The 5,010-nt window shown below is 38.7% G+C and overlaps 1 protein-coding gene across 2 annotated transcripts in view; it reads right to left on the reverse strand.

Annotated features, from left to right (window-relative positions):
- SIK3 (SIK family kinase 3) overlaps positions 1 to 2,077 on the reverse strand; it is a 296,083-nt gene extending 294,006 nt beyond the window's left edge. For both annotated transcript variants that reach the window (XM_089915561.1, XM_089915560.1), the window contains exons 1-2: positions 821 to 2,077; positions 284 to 542 (exon numbers count right to left, since the gene is read on the reverse strand). The gene's annotated coding sequence lies outside the window, so the exon portion shown is untranslated. The remainder of the gene's footprint in view (positions 1 to 283; positions 543 to 820) is intronic.
- Between the last annotated feature and the right edge of the window lie 2,933 nt (positions 2,078 to 5,010).

Here is a 5,010-nt window from a genome sequence, read left to right on the forward strand (position 1 = left end):
CACAGCATAGCCAAAATTAATTAATTAAATAAAATTTATATGGAAATGCAAAGGACCTAGGATAGTCAAAACAATTCTGAAGAAGAAGACAGCTAGAAGACTTCACTATCTGATTTCAAGAGTAACTATATAGTTACAGAAATTGTGATAGTCTGGTATTGATATAAAGATAGACATAAATATAAATGGAACAGAATATAAGTCCAAAATTGACCCACACATATATAGCCAATTGTCTTACAATAAAGCAGCCAAGATGTCAATAATTCAATGGAGGACTTACCTGGTGGTGCAGTGGTTAAGAGTCCACCTGCCAATGCAGGGGACACGAGTTCAAGTCCTGGTCCGGGAAGATCCCACATGCCGCAGAGCAACTGAGCCCGCAAGCCACAACTAGTGAGCATGTGCGGCACAACTACTGAAGCCCGTGCACCTAGAGCCCGTGCTCCGCAACAAGAGAAGCCACCGCAATGAGAAGCCCGCGCATCGCAATGAAGAATAGCCCCCGCTCGCCGAGAAAGCCCGTGCACAGCAACGAAGACCTAACGTAGCCAAAAATAAATAAACAAATAAATAAATTGCACCGGAACAATTGGACATCCATATGCACAACAATTAACTTCGTTCTTTACTTCACACTATACACAAAAATTACCTTAAAAAGGATTACTAACTGAAATGTAAAACTTAAAGATATAAAACTTCTAGGAGAAAACATGGGAGAAACTCTATTGTATTGATAACTAATAGTAAAGATTTCTTAAATAGAACACAAAAATCACACACCATAAATGAAAGAGAATGATAAACTGTATTTTACCAAAGTTAAAAACTTCTGTTCTTCGGAAGATACTGTAGAGAATTCCCTGGTGGTCCAGTTAAGATCCTGCATGACAAGTGGCATGGCCAAAAAACAAAACAAAAATTTAAAAAAAAGCAAACAAAAAGACACTGTTAAGAAAATGAAAACACAAGCCACGGATTGGGAGAAAAAAATGTTTGAAATAAATATATTGACAAAGAACTTTTGTTCTGAATATAGAAGAACTTTTACGACTCAGTAATAAGAAAAATAACCTAATATTTTTTAATGGGCAAGAGTTGAACAGGCACTTTGCAAAAGAAGATATATAAATGGCCAAAAAGAATATGAAAAGATGCTTAATATCATCAGGGAAATGCAAGTTAAAACCACCATAAGATATCATAACAACTAGAATGGCTAAAGTATTTTAATTGATAATATTGTGTTTTGCCAAGGATACAGAGCAACTGGAACTCTCACAGTCTGCTGATGGGGGTGTAAAATGATAAGCCACTTTGGAAAACAGATGGGAAGTTTATTATAATGCTAAACATACACTTGCCATATGACTCAGCATTTCCAGTCCTAGGTCCAAGAGATCCAAGAGAAAGGAAAACACATGTCCACACAAAGATTTCTACATGAACTTCCATCCTCATTTTATTTATAATAAGCAAAACCAGAAACAACCCAAATGTCCATTAACTATTGACTGGATAAACAAATTGTAGAATATCCATCAACAGAACACTACTTGGCAATACAAAGGAGTGAACTATGTACTGGTACACACAACAACATGGATGAATCTTAACATATCATGTTAACAGGAAGAAACCAGAAACAAAAGTTGATTCTACTCTATGATTCTATTTATTGGAATTGTAGAAAAAGCAAAACTAAAGTGACAGAAAGCGGATCAATGTTTGGTCATGTCAAAATGACTCAGGAGCCAACTTGAATGGGATAATTTTGGGGCAATCTGGTTATCAATAAGAAAAATAATTGCAATGAATGAAACATATCAAATGTGTTTCAGTCCATGAGTTTATAATGATATTAAACCACACACACACACACAGTTAAAAAAATATAAGAATATGACAAATTAACAATTTTCAGTTGGGAAGACAAAAATGTTGTTATATAATATGTTCTTTTTTTTTTAAATAGATCTTTATTGGAGTATAATTGCTTCACAATACTGTGTTAGTTTCTGCTGTACAACAAAGTGAATCAGCCATATGAATACACATATCCCCATATTCCCTCCCTCCTGAGCCTCCCTCCCACCCTCCCTATCCCACCCCTCTAGGTCATCGCAAAGCAAGGAGCTGACCTCCCTGTGCTATGCGGCTGCTTCCCACTAGCTCACTATTTTACATTTGGTAGTGTACATATGTCGATGCTACTCTCACTTCACCCCAGCTTCCCCCTCCCACCCCATGTCCTCAAGTCCATGCTCTATGTCCACATCTTTATTCCTGCCCTGCAACTAGGTTCATCAGTACCAATTTTTTTTTTTTAGATTTGATATATATGCGTTAGCATACGGTATTTGTTTTTCTCTTTTTGACTTACTTCACTCTGTATGACAGACTCTAGGTCCATCCACCTCAGTACAAATAACTCAATTTTGTTTCTTTTTACTGCTGAGTAATATTCCACTGTCTTTACATTATTTCTAACAATATCTTGACCTGACCACAAAGATCTTAAAATTGAGAAATAAAATACTTACTGACCATATGGTTAATGATTGAAATAAATCGAGGCAAATGAAAATGCGTTAATTTGTAAGAAAGGGAGTGAAAAAAAATTTTCCTGTTGAAACATTTCTTAATGTTGTTTTAACAATAAATAAAACTCTGAAACTTTTTCTATAAACCATCGGACCTTGTGTTCTACCCACAGAAATTCCCTGAATTCACACTGTGTGTCCATTCTCAGTCCACATAGCTTTTCTTCCTTCTTTTCGTATCTGAAATGCCAGGTCCCCTGAAGTCTCCCAGTTTAATTACTGTAAGTGACGAAATGTCAAATAGTCTCCTAAATTCCAGGCCACTTGGGTGGTGTTTTGACACTCATTCTCAAAGTCCTAGGTTTACATTTGATCATGTTTACGTTACACCAATCAGTCCATAGACCTTTTGTCAGGGTTTCTATACTTCCTCCCTTTGGGTTGGCATGCAGTCATGAGCGAAACCAGAAAGAATCCGGATGGAATCATTAAACCCATCATCATTAATGGAAAAACAACTTGAGAAGGGCAAGCTCTCCTGACAGCTTTCAGTCAATTTGTCTCATAGTCAGAAAACAGCTATTTTTACCTATCACCAGCTGTATGGTGATATGGAAAACTGTATGGAAAACACAGACCCTGAATGGGGCCCAGGGGAAGGGGAGGTTGTGTGTGGGAAGTGAGGAGTGAGATAGTGTTGTATGCCCCAGAATTACGTTCCTGCAAGGAACTGAGGGGATAGTGGAGGCTTAGAGCTAAAAAGAACCTCAGCAATGACCTAGTCCATCCCTTTCACCTTACATATTAAGAAACAAAGGCTCAAAGAAGTAAAGTGAGCAACAGCCTTCAGAGAAGAACCCAGGGTACCCTGAAGCTTAGTTTAGGGTCCTTTCCACTCTACCGCCTGCATTGTTTAAATGAATTATTTAGAAAGCTAAAACAGACATATTAGGAGACAACATCAATAAATTTCAGGGTTCGGTGACATTCAGATTTTGCCAAAACACTAAAAACTGCCTGAGCCACAGAGGTATTCAAATATTAGCAGAGGCTAGTTTAACCAGCTCTAGTGTTCCCTGGGGCACACTCCCCTTGTTTGTTTATTAATTAAAAAGTTGAAAACAAGGAAGTATAAAGATAGGTCATAGGTTCCACATAGGCACAAATTCAACGCTTGATCATTCATTCCTGGTTGAGCAATACTTAATGAGCGTCTGCTATGCATCAAGGCAGCATGCCAGGTGCTGGGAATCCACACAACAAGGTCTCTGCTCCCTCAAAGCTTAGAGTATAGCAGGGAAGACAGTGTATTAAAAGTAGTAATTACATTAAAGTGTGTTGAGTGTTAAAACTGAAGAAATTCAGGATCCTATGGATTTATCCCTGGAGACTAATTCAAGCTGCATCATTTGAGTTCCCCAAACACAAATACTTTTCGATAAAACATTTAAAGCAACAAACATTTACCTGTTGGTGTGCCATAAATTGTGTGAACATCTGCAAGAGAATTCCGAGGTAAATTAGCGTTTTATAGGTGGACAAATTATTTTGGATTATATACGTCTGATAAATGTAGTACTATTTGACAGTACAGGTCACCTGAAAAATAATTTGACATATCTTAAAACTTTAGGCTTCCAGGTTTTCACAGTAATTCTTAACGGATTTTGTCTGCAAAACCGACCCCGATCATTTTCAGAACTCTGGAAGGCTCTACCAATTCAGACAAGGGTCTTAACGAATCCTATCCATTTTTAAAGAGCCAGCTCAGGGCCCTGCTCCACCAAACGTTTTCATAGCCTGTGTACATCTTTTGCCCCTCCTCTCTGTTATAGATTGCACATTTATATAGGATTTAGCACATCATCTTTTTAATATTAACTGTGTGTATGTGTATATATATATATACATATATATATATATATATATATATATATATATATATATATATATATATATATGTCTTCCCCGAAACTGGATGGATCTCTAAGGAAAAGACTGTCTCTCCATCCCCCTATAGTATCACCTTAAGAGGCGGTCATCCAAAAACCATACATTCATCATAGAAACAGAAATTCCACCCATAAATGTAAGGGACTGCCTCATTAACCTTGGGGCCCTATTTCCCTCCCACTGGCAGCAATCTGGTTTATTCCATGGGGTGGAGGAGGAAGCCAGGTTGGCGGGATGGGAAGGGAATGGCGTCAGTGCGAGGTCACAGCACATTGTCCCGAATGCCATCTCCACACTACGGTGACATGAACGCAGGACTGAGGGATGCAGCCATAGGAAAGATAGAGGCCCAAGTCACGCAGACTACATGCAAAACGAGGGCAGGATAGAGAACAAAGCGTGGAACCTTGCGGGGCGTGTCAGGACACCTGGGCGCCGGCAGCGAGCTCCCGCAGAAAGAGAGGAGACGCGAGCTAAGCCAAGGCCTGGCAGGATGGGGAGGGACTTCCGG

This window comes from Delphinapterus leucas, chromosome 7 (genome assembly GCF_059928025.1).
Source record: "Delphinapterus leucas isolate spDelLeu-1000000601 "Yukka" chromosome 7, BTC_Dleu_Yukka2, whole genome shotgun sequence".
NCBI lineage: Eukaryota > Metazoa > Chordata > Mammalia > Artiodactyla > Monodontidae > Delphinapterus > Delphinapterus leucas.